The sequence below is a fragment of the Sus scrofa genome, chromosome 15, assembly GCF_054392235.1.
Source record: "Sus scrofa isolate SSC_HxYL_T2T_F1_AM1 chromosome 15, Sscrofa_HxYL_maternal_Yorkshire_Landrace_v2.0, whole genome shotgun sequence".
NCBI lineage: Eukaryota > Metazoa > Chordata > Mammalia > Artiodactyla > Suidae > Sus > Sus scrofa.
This window is the reverse complement of record NC_139397.1, coordinates 154065353-154078022: the sequence shown is the minus strand read 5'-3', so window position 1 is coordinate 154078022 and position 12670 is coordinate 154065353. Positions and strand designations below refer to the sequence as shown.

Genomic DNA, 12670 nt, shown 5'->3' with positions numbered 1-12670 from the left:
GGGGCCAGGGGAGGATAGCAGGCCCGCTGCTGCCTCCCCAGCCGGATGGAGCAGCCAACTGGCCACAAGAGAGGTCTGAGTGGGCCTGGAAGCGGGAGGAAGTCCTGGGTCCTGGGCCTGAGCTGGCTGTTTGCCCGGGCCGTGAAGTGTCCCTGCTCCATGAGGGTGGCACAGCTAGGGGAGGGCCTGCGTGGCCGCCAGAGTCCAGAGCGGGGCAGGGCCTCTGTGCCGGCTCTGATGGTGCTGCTGGCTGTGGGAGGACATTGAGGGGCCTGTGACTGCTGGGGCTGAGGCAGCCAGTTCTGTGCCAGCATGAAGCATCTGGACGTGAGAGGGCGGCAAGACTGCCCAGGAGTCAGGACAGCTGCCCACCCGCTTGCTGTGTTTGGGGACAGTTCACAGCTGCCACCTGCCCACTGCATTCAGGATACGATTTTAAGGCAATGAATTAAATATTAAAGAGCAACCAGACCAGAGTTCCCTTCATGGCGCAGCGGAAACGAATCCAACTAGCATCCATGAGGATTCGGGTTCGATTCCTGGCCTCCATCAGTGGGTTAAGGATCTGGCGTTGCTGTGAGCTGTGGTGTAGGTAGACGTGGCTTGGGTCCTGCGTTTCTGTGGCTGTGGCGAAGGCCAGCAGCTGTAGCTCCGATTTGACCCGTAGCCTGGGAACTTCCATATGCCCTGGGTGTGGCCCTAAAAAGCAAAAAAAAAAAAAGCAACCAGATGTTTCCTGGGGGTACCAGAGATGAGTGTCCACGCCAAGGACTCTCTCTGGTGACAAACCAGGGCCCTCCCATCACCCTCAAAGGTCCGACTTCTTAAGCTCATCAGCATGTGCCCTCCCCTCTGCCCTCCGGCTCCTCTTCCCAGGGTCTCCCTCCCTGCCCAGTCCTGGTGAGTGACCACTGTGCCGCCCCCGACGTGCCTGTCCTCACCCCTTCTGATCCGCCCAGCTCCCCACAAAGACCCTCCTGAGGCCTCGACCCCTCCGCCTGGCCGAGACCCTCAGGCCGTGGTGGCGGGGATGGAGGGCTCCCTGGTGCCCCCCTGCTCCCCCTCCCCCACTGCCCTGGTAAAAATCTCAGCCTCCTGAGACCCTGCCTGGCCTCTTTTGCTCTGTCTGCTGGGTTAGACACCAGGTGAGCCCTGTTCCCCGACAGAACCTCAGTGAGGGCAGACACCCAGCAATGCCACGGCCGGAACCCCACTACCCTCCCCGGGGTGAGAACGCTGGTCCTGGTGCACCCAGAGCCCAGCCCCCTGCCCCTGGGGCCTCGTTCCTCATCCTTGAATCTGAGTCCTCAGGGGGAGGCGCCTTCACTCAGCTCCCCCAGATGCACCTTCAGCCTGACCCTGGGTGGGAGGCACCCGGCCCGCCCTCAGAGGGGCATGTGCCTGCTGCCCCTTCTGGGCCAAGCCAAGGAGGGGGCGCCAAGGCCACGGACAAAAGGCAGCTGGAAGGGCTGAGCCCTCGTCTGCCCGGAAGCCCTTCCTGCACACGGGGAAACCGAGGCCCGAGGGACGGTCAAGTCCAGGAAGCGCTCCTCCTAGGCCAGGAAGGCCTCTTCCCCGCCGCCCTCCCCGCTCCCCCGGGCGTCCGCGGCGCCACCCGCTAACGGGAAAGCGGCAGCGGCACAAACTTGACTCATTCCTAACATTTACAGAGGGTCACTTATTAGCCGAGCGGTCCCCAGAGGAGCTGGGGGCGTAATGGGTTCCAGCTGCGGCCGGTGCCTGCGATGGGCCGCGGCCCAGCTGGAGCTGAGGGGCGCGGCGGGGGCGGCGCTGCGGGGCTGCGGGGAGCGCCCCGGGGCCGCCCTCGCCCCCCCGCTGGCCCCGCCCCCGGCCCCGCCCCTAGCCCCGAGGAAGCAACCGCAGGGGGCGGGGCCGCCGGCCAGGGCGTGCACTGGGCCTGCGCCAGCCTCCGGGTTCGGCTTCCTCCCAGCCCCCCACCGGCCCCATGGCGGTGCCACCTGCAGCTCTGCGGGCCGGGGCGGGGGAGCCGTTTTGGCCTGGCTCCGGGAGTGGGCTCTTGGCCGGTAACTGGGCAGTGCCCTGATTTCTGGAAGGTCCCCCCATGGCAGTCTCGGCTGGACAGAGGGGACACTGGGGCTGGGCATCAGTTTCCTCAAAGACCCCAGACTCACGGTCGAGCCCAACGGCGTCCCTTCCTCCCGCCTCTCCTCCCCTGTGTGCTAATGACCAGAAAGGGGTCACCGCCCCCGCGTGACACCCTGCGTGGGCCCTCTGTGGGTGAGACCCTGGAGGGCGGCAGCCTCCCCTCCTTCCCCACTGCGCCTCCCCGTTGTGGCTGCGAGGAGCAGAAAGTGCCCACCCCCGGGCGTGTGGGCTCCCATCTCTCCCACCCCGGAGGGGAGAAGGGGTCCCCCCTGGGAGAACTGGGTTCTGGTTCTCCCTGCCACTGCCAGTGCCTGTCACCTGCCATCCTGAGCCTTGTGTTATCATCTTTGAAAATTGGGGGCGGGGAGTCCCAGAGACCTGGGCGCTGCGGATCTTCGGAGGGTGAAGTGGGGGTCTCTGGGATTCCCACCCTCTGTTTGCCTAGCTGGGGGTGTGAGGAGGCTTGGAGGGCAGGTGGGAGTCACACAGAGAGGTCTCACTGGTTCTCCTGGCTTGTGACCAGCATCGGACCCCGGAGAAGCCCCTCCGGAGTCTGCAGGCTGCTCAGGCACAGGTCTGCAGGGGAGAGGGCGTGGATCTGCAAAAGGTACCCAGTGCTGCCTGGAAGGAAGGCAGCTGCCCTGGGCCCAGACCCCAGTTGGGGAGACCCCTGGGAGGACCAGGGTGGGTCCAAGGCCAGCGAGGGCATCAGAAGCTCCATTTAAAATCACCCTGTGCGAGTGGGGTCCCACGTGACCTCAACTCAACCAGGACGCAGACTGCACCCTCCTGGCTGGAGTGGCGTGAGTGACGGCGTGGGAGTCTGGGGCTGCTGGGCTCCTCTGCAGAAGGTCGGGGTGGCCTGGCCTGTAGGCTGGGTCTGGGTGGCGGAACTGCAACAGTGCCACCGTGTGGCTGTGAGGGGCGCTGCAAGGGCCGTGCTCACGGAGCTCTTGGAGGAGGGAGGCGGGGTTCAGCGCGCCGTGCCCCCCCCCCCCCCCCGCGAGCTCAGGAGGTTTCTCAGGCACAATTTTGATCTGCTACCTCCCGCTGAGGGCAGTGCAGGGTCGTGCAATCACAGGGGCGGAGTTAGGACTGGGACCCCACCTGGCCCCCCACCCTCACCCCCCAGTGCCGACACTGGTGGTGTGGAGCCAGCACCTTCCCAGCAGCCAGAGCTCAGGACTCAGCAGGCGCCCTGGGCTCCAGTCTCCTCTCTGAGGGCAGAGGACCGGGGGCAGCCGGGGGCCCACACCAACCGACCACATCTCCTCCCCCCTGGCCCCTCAGGCCCTCCCTGGCCTTTCCGCATGGGGCGCTCTGAGGACGCGGTGTTCAGCCCAGCGCAGCTGCGGTGCGCCGGCTTGCTGTCCTTCCGAGGCTCGGCCCGCTGCAGAGAGGGCCCTGGGCGGGGGGCCGCCTGCCAGGCTCCGTTTCCTTAGGAGGAAGGGCCTCTGTGAGGGGGTCGCCTGGCCCTGCCATGCTGTGCCTCAGCCCTGTCCAGTTCAGGTCGCTGTGCATTTGCTGAGCCCTCTGGGGCCCTGGGCGTCACCGCCGGGGGCGGGGTCAGGCTTCTTGTGGGAGGTAGTTTGGTTCTGAGCCAATAACAAGGGGCGATCTGGGCCAGGCATTGCTCCAGGAATCGGGGAAGAGGGCACAGTCTCCTTCACCTCTGTGTCCCCAGCCCAGCCCCAGCCCTGCAGAGCTTTGGCACCCAGCAGGCTCAGGCACAGGCCGCAGCGCCAAGTCCGAGGTGTGTCTCACTGACTGAAACAGGACGCATATCAAGGATGCGCAGCGGACAAGCATCCTGTCCACCTCGTTGGCTCCAGTGTCCCCAGAGCCCCACACAGGCTTCCTGGAGGAGGTGGCGGTTGAATTGGACCTTGAAGGATAAATAAGAGTCCAGCCGCCAGGGGGGACACAGGTCAGGTGTCCAGGTGGAGGGACCAGGGGAGGCAAAGGCAGGGGGGTGAGTCCCCAGCTTGTGCGGGGCTGGGGACGGAGGCCACAGGGGTTAGAGCAGTGATGCACGAGAGGTAACTGAAGGCCTTGGCTGTCCCCTCAAGCACCGGGCCCCCATCTCTGGACTGGGGTCCGTGAGTGCGGCGCTCCTGAACGAGGAAGGGGTGTGGGGCCCTTCCGATTGGTTTTCTTTTTAGGGCCACACCTGTGGCACATGGAAGTTCCCAGGCTAAGTGTCGAAGCAGGAGCTGCAGCCACCAGGCTACACCACAGCCACAGCAATGCCAGGTCTGAGCCGTGTAGGTGAACTATACCACAGCTCACGGCATGCTGGATCTTTAACCCACTAAGCGAGACCAGGGATCAAACCCACAGTGGGAGCTCCTGGCCCATCTGATTAGCACAGCGACCCTGGCTGTGTCAGGGCCAAGGGTCTTCCGCCTCCATCCACACAAGGCTTGGTCACACCCTGCACTCTGAAACCCCCCAGCTGCTGTCCCATGGCTGGGTCCTCCGTCAGGCTCTGGGGAGCCCCCTGGGCACCTGCCTCACCCTTGCACAGATGCGGACACTAAGGCAGAGACAGTGGCAGACCGGGACACCACACTGCCCTCCTTTCTGCTCAGGTGGCGGTGTGACTCCAGGGCTGTACCCGCCCCCCTTCCTGGCCCCCTGGCAGCCCCTCCTCCTTGTCCTCCCCTCCCCCTTCCTCCCTCCCCTCGGGAAACACCCCGCCAGACCTTGGGGAGGGCTCGGACCCAGGAGGTGTGGGGAGCAGCACTCCTGCCGCGAGACTGTGAAGCTCCCACTTTTTGTCTTTTTTTTTTTTTTTTTTGCCATTTCTTGGGCTGCTCCCACGACGTATGGAAGGTTCCCAGGCTAGGGGTCGAATCAGAGCTGTAGCCACTGGCCTACACCAGAGCCACAGCAACGCAGGATCCAAGCCGCGTCTGCGACCTACACCACAGCTCACGGCAACACCGGATCATTAACCCACTGAGCAAGGGCAGGGATCGAACCTGCAACCTCATGGTTCCTAGTCGGATTCGTTAACCACTGCACCACGATGGGAACTCCCCCACTTTTTTTTTTTTTGGTCTTTTGTTCTTTTAGGGCCACACCTGAGGCATATGGAGGTACCCAGGCTAGGGATCTAATTGGAGCTACAGCTGCCGGCCTACAGCACAGCCACAGCAACACTGGACCCTTAACCCAATGAGTGAGTCCAGGGATCGAACCTGCAACTTCACGGTTCTCAGTCAGATTCATTAACCAATGAGCCACGACGGGAACTCCTAGCACTTTTGAAGACGTCAGAGCTGCTGAGGCAGCGGGGTAGACGGCTGACATGGGGAGGGGGGCAGCTGTGAGCCGAGCTGTGGCCCTCGCGGCCTGGGGGGACGCTCTGAGTGTGGCCCAAGCGTGGGGTCGCAGAGGAGGAGCGGCGGCAAGGCTGAAGACTGAGGCCCCTCAAAATAGAGCAGTTTCAGAGAGAGGATTAAGATGGCAGAATAGAAGGACTGGGGCTCAACTTCTCTCGTAAAAACAACAAAATTCACAACTAAAAGCTGAGCAGTCCCCACCTAAATGGACCAGAAACCTTAAAAAAGATACCCTACTCCAGAAAAAAAGAGGAGGCCACATCAAGAGGTAGGAGGGGCGATTTCACGATGGAAACAACCCCCTACCTCCCGGGTGGGAAGCTCCACGGACTGAAAACTAACTGGGTCACAGAGAGACTCACCTACAGGAGTGAGAGTTCTGAGCCCCACATCAAACCCTCACGTGCAGGGATGCGGCACTGGGAGAAAGAGCCCCTGGAGCATCTGGCATCGAAGGCCAGTGGGGCTTGTGCACAGGAGCTCCATGGAACTGGGGGAAACGGAGACCCCATTCTTAAAAGGCACACACAGACTTTCACGTGCACTGGGTCCCAGGGCAAAGCAAAGTCTCCATAGGAATCTGGGTCAAACCTGACTGCAGTTCTTGGAGGACATCTGGGAAAACAGGGGTGAATGTGGCTTGTGGTGGGGGAAGGACATTGAAAGCAAAGCTCTAGAGAATATTCAGCAGCTGCCTTTCCCTGGAGGGGGCCATTTTGGGAAAATCTGGCCCCACCCATCAGTCAGCCAGGGCTGAGAAGCCTCAGGGCAAACAACAATCCAGGTGGGATCACAGCCCCCCTCCTTAGTAAACAGGCTGCCTAAAGACCCCTCAGGCACACAGCTGCCTCTAATCCCATCCAGAGACTAAGCCCCACCCACCAGAGGGATTAGAATCGGCTCCACCTACCAGGGGGCAGGCATCAGCCCCTCCCATCAGGAAGCCTACAGCAAGCCCCCCATACCCACTTCAGCCACAACGGGAGCAGACACCAGAAGTAAGAGAGGCTACAACTCTGTTATCTGTAAAAAGGTCACCACACCAAAAACTTATAAAAATGAAAAGACAGAAAACCATAACTCAGATGAGGGAGAAAGAAACCCCAGGAAATCAGCTAAGCCATGAGGAGATTCTCAGCCTCCAGGAAGAAGACTTTAGACTGCTGGTGCTGAAGATGATGCAAGACATTGGAAATAAACTGGAGGCAAAGACGGATAACTTACAGGAAACACTGACCAAAGAGATACAAGATATAAAACTTAAACAAGAAGAGCTGCAAAATACAATAACTGAAATAAAAAACTCACTAGAAGCAGCTAACAGCAGAATACAGGAGGCACAAGAACCAATAAGTGAGGTGGAGGACAGACTAGTGGAAATCATGGGTGCAGAACAGAAAAGAGAAAAAAGATTGAAAACAAATGAAGAGAGTCCCGGAGATCCCTGGGACAATGTTAAACGCAGCAACATCCGTATTATAGGGGTGCCAGAAGGAGAAGAGAGAGAGAAGGGGACAGAAAAAATATTCCAAGAGATAATAGCCGAAAACTTCCCTCACATGGGAAAGGAACCAGTCACTCAAATCCAGGAAGCACAACAAGGGATTAAAATAAACCACCATATAAAATAAACCCAAGGAGGAATACACCGAGACACATATTAATCAAACTAACCAAAGTTAAAGACAAAGAGAAAATCTTGAAAGCAGCTGGGGAAAAGAAACAAGTCACATACAAGGGAACCCCGACAAGGTTATCAGCAGATTTTTCAACAGAAACTCTGCAGGCCAGAAGGGAGTGGCATGATATACTTAACATGATGAAAGGAAAAAACCTCCAACCAAGATTACTCTACCCAGCAAGGCTCTCATTCAGATTTGAAGGAGAAATCAAAACCTTCACAGATAAGCAAAAGTTGAGAGAATTCAGCAACACTAAACCAGCCTTACAACAAATACTAAAGGATCTTCTCTAGGGAGAAAAGAAAAGGCCGAAATCAGAAACAAAAATACCACAAATGACAAGGCTCACCAGTAAAGGTATATATACAGTAAAGATACAAAATAATCCCTGCACAATTATACCACCAAAATCAGAAATCATGAGAAGAGGTGGGTACAAATGCGGGACACCGGAGATGAACTTGCAATTAAGAGACCAACAACTTAAAACAATCTCATATACATATAGACTCTTATATCAACACTTCAGAATAACTGCAAACCAAAAATCTACAACTGATACACAAGCAAGTAATCTCTGGGAAGAAATATATCTCATAGTAAATAAGTGCATAATCCACCATGAAGGGGGTCATTTGACATCATTCTTGGAATGCGGAAGTCTTCTTAGATCTGATTCTGATTTCCTCTCCATCAAAGAATTGATGATAATTATAATTAATGCAACTGTACAATTAAAAAAAAGACAGCAGTTTCTCAGGAATTATCATTTTAAGAACGACCGTAGCCGCCCCCAGCACATCCCACACCCAGGAGCGGCTGTAATGACGAAGCAGGTGCAAGACCTCTGTGTGGAGAACGAGCTTCCGTTGACGTAGCCGCAGCGTAGACGGAAGCGGAAGCGTAGACTCCGCGCAGGAGTTGGGAGACTCGACGTGAGGATGTCAATCCCCCTTAAACCCGCCCATGGATTCAGCCAAAGCCGGGTCCAAATCCCGGGAGGAGTTGTGTTTGCAGACAGTACTGATTCTGAGCTGATTCTCGGGCTCGTATGGAAACGAGGAGCCAAACGTCCGCAGGCGACGGTGAAGGAGAACGAAGCTTATGCTCCCAGACGTGAAGCCCTGTCCGGATCCACCGTGATGAAGACAGGGTGGCACTGGCAGAAGGACAAACTGGCCGGCGGGAAAGGTGATAAGCTCTGGAAGTGCACAGACCCGCACACACGCATGCACACGTGCACACGGACGTGCACACACCTGGCTAGTGACGCACGTGGCACGCAGTGCAGTGGGGAAGGGACGGCATGTTCGGTGTGGGGCTGGGCCCGCTGGACGCTCCGTGGGAGGAAATGCATGGTGACCCTGCCTCCCGCCACCCAGAGGTCAGGCCGCAGGGATTACAGATTTAGCCGTGAACGTAAAACCGCCAGCTTCTGAGAGGGACACAGACGAACGTCTTTGTGACGCGGGGAGACAAGTGTGTTTCGTCAGCAGCGCACGAGAAGCACTAATCTGGGGGGTGGGGAATGGACAGCTGTGCTGCCACGAAAGTGATGAACTCTTCCTCGAAAGCACCTTAAAAAGTCAAAAGGCCACCGACACAGCAACGATTTGCAAAGCACGTGCTCAATAAAAGACTTGGTGCCAGATGATACAATCAAATCCAAATCAACAAGAAGAGGAGGAAGATGGGCACACGGGGACATATCTAGGGGCCAACAAGCAGGGAGAAATGTGCTCCGTCTCACGAGTCGTCAGGCCAATGAGCATTAAACCATCACGACACCCCTGTCCATTTGCCGGCACGGCGAAACAGCAAAATGATAGGAAAAGCCAGGTGTCGGCGAGGTCAGGGGGCAGCCAGCCCCTCACGCGCGTACGTCTGTATGCCCGCGTTGGAACCTGTCTGGCAGTGTCCCCCGAGGCCCAACATATGCAACCCCGTGACCCAGCATTTCCCTGCCCGGGGGTGCGCCCACCAGAAACACATACACGTGGCCCCAAGGATAGGAACTGGCATGTCCACGGCAGTGCTGTTCGCGTTAGGCCGAAGTGGAAGCCCCTCAAAAGGCCATTAACTTACTGAAACAGATGAAAAGTGTGTCTTCACACAACAGGACGCACAGCTGACGGTCACCGCGTGCGGCTTTCTGGGTGCATTTCGCAACTGTGGTTTTGTGCCAAGAGCATAGGCGTGTGCACACATACTCTGACAGTGCTCTCCGGCGTGGCTGCTGGCCGCTCGGTGGGCTCGGGGAAGCGGTATACCCAAGAACTGCGCGTTTCTGTGTGCGTGCCGCGTCAGCCAAAACTTTTTAAAACTCCAGTGATTGCTCATCGCAAAGTCCAGTTTCTGGACCACGGGCTGTGAGGTCACCCCCCACACTGGACAGTGGCTACTACCTGTCCTCCACGCCCGTCCACCCACCCACCCCGGCTGTTCGGCTGTCCCTCTGCCCACCCACTCGAATTTATTCACCCGGCCTCTCGGCCAGAGCGCAGCCCAGGCCATCAGAGCGCAGCCCAGGACATCCGTGGGCCGGATCCAGGCCTCCCGCTGCTCACTCGCGAGGAAAGCTTTCCTGGGAAATAACTGCATGTCTTTGCCCACCCGCTGTCTCTGCTTTCACGTTCCAGCGTCAGAGTCGCTACAGAAACTTTGTGATTTGTGAAGCCTAAAATGCTCCTCATCTGGCCCTTCCAGAGTAAGTTTTCCAGCCTCAGTGCAAACGCTCCTGTGCCTGTCCTGCCCCTTTGCTCTGCACTTGGCACTTGGCTCCAGCAAACCTCCTTCTTGCTTGAGGACAGGTGACTTTCCTCGCTATGGGACCATTCTCACTGACACACACAGTATAATTCACCCCTGTCTTAGGAAACGCATCGCCCCTGCAAGCCCTGTGAGGTGCGCTGTGGTCAAGGTCACCCGTGACCCCACATGGCTGAGCCCCTTGCTGGATCCGCTAGCAGCATGGGGTACTGGGGGTCCCCGCCTCCTCCCTGAGTCACTCCCTCCCCGGCCGTTCTCCCCTCCTCGGCCACCCCATCTTGGTCTCCATGGCTGCTTCCTTCTCGCCTCCCCCGTCTTTAAGGGTGGCTGTGCCTCGCTCCTTTCTGTGTATTGTCACCTTTGCGACCTCACCCAGTTACCCACATGCCAGCACCTCTGGACGGAGAGGTTCGCTGAAACCCGACCCACGTGTCCGTTTGCCTCCCCGCCGTGTCCGCGTAGTTGCTCGTAGGCGTTTCTGCTTTAAGATGCTCAAAACAAGACCTCTGAGCACACTACAGGTAAACTAGATGCAAAGACAAATTTGAAAATCTCTATATGATTGGAAATTAAGGTATTTATACTTTTAGCTAATTCAGGGATTAAAATAAGAAACCACCATGGAAGTTAGAAGACAGTTTGAACTGGGGAAGGATGGAAATGTTTCTATGCAAGTGTGTGGCGTGTAGCTAAAGGAAATGCACAGTACAAAGACAGCAGGACGGCGAACTGGTGCTGCCGGGGGTCGGCGGGGAGGGTCCTCCAGTCAAACCCGGAATCACCACGCGATCCGGCGGTTCCACGTCCGGGTTTGGACCCAAAGGACCTGAGAGCAGGGTCTTGACCAGACACCTGCCCGTCCGTGTTCACGGCAGCACATCCACATCAGCCAGAGGTGAAACCACGCCGCAGCCCACGCCCCCAGGAAGGGCAGGGCCCAGTGCCCCTTGTACAAGGAAACGCCGGCCGGCTTTCGGAAGGAGGGCGGTTCCGACACGCACGACAACGTGGCCGGCCCTGGACCTTCGACTAGGTGAAATGAGCTAGACACGAAAGGACTGATAGCCTATGACTCCACTCATACGAGGTCGCTAGGTTCCCAGAGAGAGCAGGAGGGTAGGTGCCCGGGCTGGGGGACGGGCTGGGGGTTAGTGTTTCATGGGGACAGGATTTTCCTAGTTTGGGAAGATGGAAAAAATTTGGAGATGGAGGTGCCGGTGGCACAGTATGAATGTACACTTGAACAGGGTGAGAATGGCTATTTTATGTACATGTAACTTAGCACAATTTTCTTAAGGAAAAGAAAAGTTAAAAAAAGAAGGTTCTCAGTCGATGAGCTAAGCACACATCCCCCAAATTAGAAAAGCAACAAACCCAAAGAACTGAGAAGCAAAGGAATAATAAATACACATATCCATGAAATCGAAAACAAGAATACCGTAAGAGCCTCAGCAACGGCCAGAATCAGAAATGGCAAAGGAGGTGTGGCTTCAGACCCGCTCACGCAGCCGGCCAGGGACTCCCTCTGCTTTTGGCCCCCCGAGCCTGGATCCCAGGGGACCCCCTGTCCCTAACCCCTCAGCACGCAGGGGTGGGCGGTTACCCAGCTTCAGATCCTTGGGCTTCACAAAGACGGGAAGAGGATCCTGGGAACAACTTTGGGCAGGAAATTTGCACATGTAGGTATAATGGACCAGTTCTTAGAAAAATACCATGAATCCAAACCTAACCCAGAGAAAGCGTCTAAAAATGCCTGAAGCTTCTGAGGCAAGTGGGTTCAGAATCGCGGCTCCTCCCGCCCCGGCTTCCTCGACTCTGGCGCCTCCTCCATCTGCTCTGGGTTCAGGCCCTCAGAGAATCCAGCTCTCGGGGTGGAGGGGGCTGGGCTGCAGGGGGTGCAGAGGTGGGGGTGGCTCTGGCGGGAGGGAGGGGTCGGGACGCCCTCCGGTCTGGTCCCACCGGCACCCCCACCCTTCAGCCACGCCCTGCCCAAGCCCCTCGTTTTCCCATCGGTAGCTGGCGGCGCCAGGGGATCCCTCCGCCCTGCCGCCAGGTCTGGACGCATATCTGGGCATCTGCGGCGCCCGCCTGCCTGTGCACCAGGGAGTAGGCGCCCGGAGATGGCAATCACCGCAGGCAGATCACAGGTTCTGGTGGGGCAGGCGCAGGGACCTCGGCCGCGCCTCCTTGTGGCTTTCAGATGACAGCTTCCCCCAGGCTGCGGGCAGTTGGGCCCCGCCACCTTTGCCAAGTGGATGCTCACTGCCCACTGCCCGACACCAGCACCATATTGTCTCTCCCTCGCACCAGCCTGTAACCATAGCAACTTGCTTCGACTCTCCAGCATCTGTCTTCCTGGACCGCAAAGGGATGACAGGTTCCTCACTGGCTGACAGGGCGCCTGGTGATCGCCCGGGTGGACAGCCCCCCACCCCACAGAGGGCGCCTGGCATGCACACGGGTGGGCAGCCCCCCCCACCGCCATGGTCACCTCCACTCCGGACCTTGGAGTCGGACAGAGAAAGTCACCCCTCCAGGGCCATCTCACTTGTCTTGTTGCAATGCCTGGTTCAGAGATCCTGCACCTGTCATGTTCTGTCCCATGCAGGCACCTGTGTGTGTGTGGGGGGGTGTGCACGGGCAGGCATGCGTGTGGGTGTCTGTGGTGTGGGTGTGCGTGTACACATGTGGCCACGCCACCGTGTTACTTCATCACAGGCACAACTGTGGGCAGTTCCTCCTCCC

General features: G+C 58.0%; 1 protein-coding gene across 11 annotated transcripts in view; it reads right to left on the bottom strand.

Moving 5' to 3' along the window:
• CROCC2 (ciliary rootlet coiled-coil, rootletin family member 2) overlaps positions 1-12670 on the bottom strand; it is a 75998-nt gene that overhangs the window by 51255 nt on the left and 12073 nt on the right. The gene's annotated exons all lie outside the window — the stretch shown is intronic.